Here is a 7,985-nt window from a genome sequence, read left to right as displayed (position 1 = left end):
AGGCACCGAAGAATTGATGCTTTTGAACTGTGGTGTTGGAGAAGACTCTTGAGAGCCCCTTGGACTGCAAGGAGATCCAACCAGTCCATTCTAAAGGAGATCAGTCCTGGGTGTTCTTTGGAAGGAATGATGCTAAAGCTGAAACTCCAGTACTTTGGCCACCTCATGCGAAGAGTTGACTCATTGGAAAAGACTCTGATGCTGGGAGGAATTTGGGGCAGGAGGGGAAGGGGACGACAGAGGATGAGATGGCTGGATGGCATCACTGACTCGATGGAAGTGAGTCTGAGTGAACTCTGGGAGTTGGTGATGGACAGGGAGGCCTGGCGTGCTGCGGTTCATGGGGTCGCAAAGAATAGGACATGACTGAGCAACTGAACTGAACTGAACTGGCCTTATGAATGCATCAGGAAGTATTCCCTTTGTTTCTATCTTCTGAAAGAGATTATAGTAGAATTTACCAGTGAACCCATCTGACCTGGGGCTTTCTCTTACAGAATGTTATTATTTATTGATGTAGTACCCAAACCATAATAAGACCTCTGCAAAACACTGGCGAAATCTGTTTAATCATTGTATATCAACTTGTGAAATTTGTTGCTGGGGTAACTTAGCCTAGAGCACATTGATCAAAAAGTTAATTATACCAAGCAAGTTAGTGTATATAAATTAGTTAATATACATCAGTGGCATTCAAAGCATAAGATTTAGCAAGTAAACAGGCTGCTGTGATTGTGTGTATAAAGTCCTAGCCTGGGGAGTCATACTGCAACAGCTTTGTTGAAAGTATTATTCAATATGAAGATTATAGAAACAGAGATTCTAGTTATGTCATAATGTTTTTTCCTTAAAAAGTGTAAAACAAAAAAAAAATAACTTTGACTACAAAGCAAGAAATACATAATACAATGAGATGCTTATATTAGTAAGTGCAGGTCTTGTTTTCAGTTTAATACAAAAAATAGCTGAATAAGAGTTATTTGCTTGGAATAGTGTTAGACATCCTGTCTAGCAACAGAAAAGTTCTGGTAGATAAATGGAGTAAGACAGCAGAGATGGAAGAATGGCAATTTTCATCAAGTTACAAGATAACCTGGGAAATGGAGGTAGTTATCTCCAGAGAGAATTACTCTATAAATAATGGAGTTAAAAGTGCAAAACAAAGGACAAACCATTTCTCTTAGAAAAGGTGAAATTCAAAGAACCAATATGAACATGAGTCCAAACATCTGAAATGCATATAAAATGTTTGTAAAGAAGTATAATATTAATTATTCTCCATTGGAAAAGTTGTACATTTAAAGACGGTTTTACAAAAGCTTAAATGCCATTCTCATATTTTGACCCAGAAAATTATTTCTAATAAATAAATACATTAGGCATGGAAATTTATATGTAAGGATGTTCATCAGAGTGTTAAATTAGTAAAATGGTGAAAAAACTTTAAGTATTCAACAATGTAAGACCGGATTATACATTCTAAGCAATTTAATCCCATAATACAGCACAAGCATTAAATATCATGCTGGAGAATAATACTAAAGACAACAGAAAATGTTCATGATGTTAAAAGGAAAAACTTAAAAACACAGACAGTGTACATATAAATGCAATCTCACACATACATAAACACACGCATGCCCACACAAAGAAAGAAGACAGGAAGCATGTGCATAGATGTACTAGTGGTTTTACTTTTAGTAATGTGACATTTTGTAACTTTAATTTTTCAAAGTAAGTAGATACTTCTGTAACTAGAAAAAGAAAGTAATATGACATAAACACTAATATTGTTCAGTAGTACTTGGAAAGGAATTTAAACCTATCATCTGCCACACAATGAATCAGTTCCACAAACTGGAATAACATTGACAGAAATGATAAACCCGAGTAAGAGGCCTCCAAGGCAGAGAGGCGTTATCCACCTAACTTAAGTAGGCTGGATCAATTTTATCACAAAATTCCAAGGGAGATTCAATTTCAGATCAGAGTTATAATGCTTCTACCCAAAGATTTCTGCTTATCAACTGCAGAATAATTAGGGATTTAAATCCAAAACTCCACAAAGAAAGGAAAAGAGAATATGTAAGCAAATAAAGGAGAACAGGTCATCTTATCATCACCCTACGCAATCAGAATATCACAATTTTAAGAATAAAGTTATAAAAACAAAGCCACAGTTGTTTATTTTACCATACAACTTTTCACAAGTTATCAAACTAGGGAAGGTCATCTGTTACTCAACTCAGTTGTGATTTTATATTTAAAAGCATAAAATGAACACAAGGGACATGGGCATGCGTGTGTGCTAAGTCGCTTCAGTCGTGTCTGACTCTTTGCGACCCCTGGACTATAGCCTGCCAGGTTCCTCTGTCCATGGGGAATCTCCAGACAAGAATACTGGAGTGGGTTGACTGGTCCCCCTTCACAGGATCTTCCTAACCCAGGGATCGAATTTACATCTCTCTCTCACATCTCCTGGTCTTCTGCTTTGGCAGGCAGGTTCTTTATCACTAGCCCCACCTGGGAAGCCCAACAAGGACATGTATTATTATATTCTCATCCTAGGAATGTAAGCTTTTACTGTAGTCAATTGATAAAAGAAGCTATTTAGAAAAGATAAACTATTTTCCAGAAACTTTCTAAATGTGAGTTCCCCCCACACATCAATGTATTCATTCATTTATTCACAAACTAACTAACAATAATATTCCAGATGCTACATGAAGTGGAAAGAGTAATAATAGTACTTAGTTTATAGGACTTCTGTGACTATTACATGAGATCTCATATGTAAATTTCTTACTACAGGGTGGGACTAATAATAAAACCTCAATATATGTCAGCTATTACATTCTACTACTACTAAAACTCATCTCCCAAAAGTATTATTCTTGTAAAGGATGAAAAGTACAGTAAGGCATCTTTTCCCCTCAAGTCACTTGCCGTATTATGCTATCAGTGAGTTTTTCTTAAAACAATCCAGAATATCACCATATGATTCAAGAGTGGAAACAGCCTGATGGTGTAATGAATATATGAACAAAATAGCCCTCCAGATACGTCGCCTGAAGTGAAAGTCACTCAGTCATGTCCAACTCTCTGAGACCCTGTGGACTGTAGCCCACCAGGTTCCTCTGTCCATGGGATTCTCCAGGCAAGAATACTGGAGCGGGTTGCCATGTCCTTCTCCAGGGGATATTCCCAACCCAGGGACCAAACCCACGTCTACCACATTACAGGCAGATTCATTACCTTCTGAGCCACCAGGGAAGCCCAAATGATGTCAAAATGTTAAACAATCATATTACAAACTAAAAATGCCCCAAGGCAATCAATAACATCATTTCATTGCCTTTAAACTTAAATTATGAAATTGTACATACTTAAGGCATTAACAATCCCCCAAAATACAGATTTGATAAGGAAAATAAAGGAAAGAGAGTGTTTTCTAAGTCACAAAACTCAAACGTGGTTAATGAACCACTCCGATCATTTGGTGCCTCAGCAAGGTGTTTGTTTTCAGAAGTTGTAGACTGTTTCCATGAGTCTGCATGCTGAGAAGCAAACCTTCTGGCATTTCAATGTAGTGATGTGAGAACAAAGGACAATTTTCTAAGCTTCAACAAGCATAATAAAATCATGGAAGTTTAGTGCTAGATAATACCCTTTTCAGAATACACCACTTTACCCATGGTGATTTCTTCACATTTTATTTCAAATGAAGTAAGCCAGAAAGAAAAACACCAGTACAGATGGTCTCATTTTAAATGATTCAGGGAAAGATGATAAAGGGACCTTCCTTGGTTTCCTCAGCCTAGTAAGCATTCCTGAAAGAAAATGTTCCTAAAACTGCCCTGCTCATCTATGCTAGTATATTTAACAAATAATCTATAAATAAACACTTCAAAATGACTCTGATTATCTAGATTATTTTTAAATTCCAATAAAGCAATTAAAAGTATTAGGAAAATATCTAAATATACAATAAAGCATTAGATTTGAGTCTTAGTTGTAACTTTTTTGGTATGTTGTAACATTTTATAAAAGTAGGAGTGGGTAGAAACTAAAGCATGTTTGGCAAAATGATAGTTTTTTAAGCTAGATGAAAGGTGTATTTTCCCATATTTTATCCTCCATTCATATTTTTTAAATATTTTCAAAATTCTTTTACTGGAGTATTTCAAAGCAAAATGTCTGTACCATGTCAACTCAGCCATAAATAATTCTGTAATGCATCTCAAAAACATAGATTTTTCTTAAATAACCCAATATCTTTATCACACAACAAAATTTAAAATGTGCCTTCAAATTATCTAGTACCTAACCTACTTTCAAGTTACTATTGACCCTTAAACAAAGCAGAGTTTAGGGAGGCCCACCCCTTGCAGTGGACAATCTCAGTATAATTTCACAGTCAATCCTTCATATCCACAGTTCTGCATTCACAGATTCAACCAACTGCAAATAGTGCTGATATGTTTAATGAAAAAAATTAACGTATAAGTGAACCCAAGCAGTTCTAACCTGAGCTGTTCAAGGGTCAAATGCAGGTGATTTTTTTTCTTTACTTTTTAATTTTGTTTTGTTTTTTTCAAGAAAATATGACCAACCTAGATAGCATATTCAAAAGCAGAGACATTACGTTGCCAACAAAGGTTCGTCTAGTCAAGGCTATGGTTTTTCCTGTGGTCATGTATGGATGTGAGAGTTGGACTGTGAAGAAGGCTGAGTGCCGAAGAATTGATGCTTTTGAACTGTGGTATTGGAGAAGACTCTTGAGAGTCCCTGGGACTGCAAGGAGATCCAGCCAGTCCATTCTAAAGGAGATCAGTCCTGAAATTTCTTTGGAAGGAATGATGCTAAAGCTGAAACTCCAGTACTTTGGCCACCTCATGCGAAGAGTTGACTCATTGGAAAAGACTCTGATGCTGTGAGGAATTGGGGGCAGGAGGAGAAGGGGACGACAGAGGATGAGATGGCTAGATGGCATCACTGACTCGATGGACGTGAGTCTGAGTGAACTCCGGGAATTGGTGATGAACAGGGAGGCCTGGCGTGCTGCGATTCATGGGGTCGCAAAGAGTCGGACACGACTGAGCGACTGATCTGATCTGATCTGATGAGTAGTTTGCATTTTTCCAAGTTGTATTTTGATACTAATAGCCTCATACAAACTCCTCAATCAACTCTTCTTTTTTAAAAAAAAAGGGTTAATAGTTAAATAGTTAAGCTTCTGTTGCACAGCGTCTTCGATGCTGCATGTGAGTTTTCTCTGGTTGCAGAGAGCTGGGGCCACTCTCTGGTTACGGTGCCCGGGCTTCTCACTGTGCTGGCCTCTCTTGTGGAGCACAGGCTCCAGGCACACGGGCTTCAGTAGTTGCAGCGCGTGAGCTCAGTAGTTGTGGCACACAGGCTTAGCTGCTCCATGGCATGTGGAATCCTCCTGGACCGGGGATTGAACCCATGTCCCCTGCACTGGCAGCTGGATTCTTATCCACTGTGCCACCAGGGAAGTCCATCAACCCTTCTTTAGATGGTATATATTACAATCTTACTGTAAGTAGCATTTCTTCTCCCCACCCCCTACCTCCCTCTTCTCTTCCACTCTCCAATTTTATTCACCAGAAATATCTCAGTTATTTTAGTCTATTTTTAAAGAAAAGATAACACATTCTACTTTCTATTTATCATTCTTATAGTTTAGTTTTAGTTCATAAATACGGGCTTCTCAGGTAGCTGCTGCTGCTGCTGCTGCTAATTTGCTTCCGTTGTGTCCGACTCTGTGCGACCCCATAGACGGCAGCCCACCATCCTAGTGGTAAAAAGAACCTGCCTTCCAATGCAGGAGATGTAAGAGATGAGGGCTTGATCCCTGGGTTGGGAAGATCCCCTGGAAGAAGACCTGGCAACCCACTCCAGTATTCTTGTCTGGAACCCTATGGACAGAGGCTGGCAGGCTTGGTCCATAGGGTCGCAAAGAGTTGGACATGACTGAAGCGATTTATTATGGCACAGCACACAGCATAAATATACCCAATGCTTATCTCAAATTTTATTAAGGTTACCAGAAATTTGTTCTCTACTAGATTTCTCAGGAGAGAATCATTTGAACAACACGTCTCCAGTTTTTAAAATTTCATAAATATTTTCTTCATTCTTGAAAAACAGTTTGTCAGTGTATAAAATACTTGACTCATAATTTTCTTTCCTTGTATATCTTAAAAATATTTTCCTATGGTCTTAAGTTCACATTTTAGGGTAATAAAGGATTATAGTTAAGTCCGATGCTGTTTTTATTTTCCCTTTTAAATGATGCTTCTTCCAAGTTCCTAAATAATTACTTTTTCTAATATTTAAAGTGCAATAGTTATTTAAGGAATGGTCTCAGTTTTGAATACTCTGAATAAAATTTCCAAGGTAGAGAGTGTACCTCAGTAACATGCAATTCAAATTTTCTTCTTTTAAGAGAGTTTCTGGAATTATAGTTTTAACTATTTATTACATTTTATTGCTTTGTATTACCTTTTCAGAAACTCCACTAGGCATACATTGTGTCTCTTTGCATAATTTTTATATGTGTTACTTTTTTCCCAAAACCATCCTTAACTGTATTTTATCTCCTCCCCTATGATTTATTTGATGAATATTTGCTTTATGTTACCATTTAGTGTTAGTTTTTAAAGTTTGTTCTATTTCATTAATTATTTTTCCCTTAAGTCCCCTATTTCTTGATTTGTATTCTTCTACATCTACCCAAATTATTTCTGAGCTTTCATATTTATGACTTCTGAAATTCATACAGATAATTTTAAAATATTAGGTTAAATTTATCACCTTCCTCAGAAACAATTTTTTTCTGGAGTGTTTTATTTAGCTATTGAGATATTGTTCATTTTATTTTCATCTTTTTAGTCCAATGACTTAGTTTAGAGTTCAATGACGATTCTTTTTCCCTTTGTTTAAATAAAGTAGGTTTCCCTAAGCTATTATGAAGGTATTTCTGCAAAGAAGGGGATAGGTCAGGGTGGTTGTCTTGTTTGACAGCTAGTCTCCCTTCTCTGTTAGAACCATGAATTATTTTAAAATATGGTCTCTTTGTGTTACCACTTCTCAGGCACTCGGAGATAAGTCTATCACAAGAAGGCTCTCGCCTCCGTCTTTTTTTTTAAATCCAAAGCTTTGTGGGCTGCATCTGGCATTACTGGATTTTGTGGGGTTTGAAGCCTACTGTGAACTTAACAAAGCAACTTGGATCTTTAACTTACTCCTAGAGTTAATTCTTATTTTACCTGTTGGTCCTTGAGCTGGGGTTAAAATCCAGAGGTGACTTCTTCCAAGACCTTGTCTGTTAGGTTTTATTAATAACTCTCTTACAGGGAACACTATTAAGATCTCAGAGTCCAACAATGGGAATACATTAAATACCCTTCTACTTTTGCAGCATCAAAGGCAAATTAAATACAAACCACTTTCAAAAAAAAATGGAAGGAAACAGCAACAGAACTAATGTGATGACCATTAACATGGAACTGTGTCTGTATCAATTTTTGAATGTGTCCTCACTCATGGGAAAGTTTAATAAATGCTGATATTTTTAGCTACACTTCAGCATATCTTACTGCCTTGCCTTTTTCCCCACCAAACACTAACAAAAACAGGACCTGGTTTTGGGGTTTTGCAAGTATCAGCACTTTTGTTTGAGTATAAGACCAAGATGTTGGAGAATCTGCTTGATTTAAAAAAAAAATACTTTCTTGACAAATCTAGAGTTGTGTGACTAATAAGGTGTTCATTCATTCATCTCTCCAGTTGCTTCACATCTGGTGTTCTTGTTATTCCACTTCAACAAGATTCTTCTTCATCTAATTTTATTACAGCTCATATGGGGACGCTATGATTTATAAGTGGGCCTGATGTGATGTAGAAGCTGCCACTTCGTTGAGAAATAAAAAGTAGAATTTCCTATCCTTTCTAATTTGTGG

This window comes from Bison bison, unplaced genomic scaffold, assembly GCF_000754665.1.
Source record: "Bison bison bison isolate TAMUID 2011002044 unplaced genomic scaffold, Bison_UMD1.0 scf7180017864373, whole genome shotgun sequence".
NCBI classification, from domain to species: domain Eukaryota; kingdom Metazoa; phylum Chordata; class Mammalia; order Artiodactyla; family Bovidae; genus Bison; species Bison bison.
The sequence above is the reverse complement of the archived record's forward strand: the minus strand, read 5'-3'. Positions refer to the sequence as shown.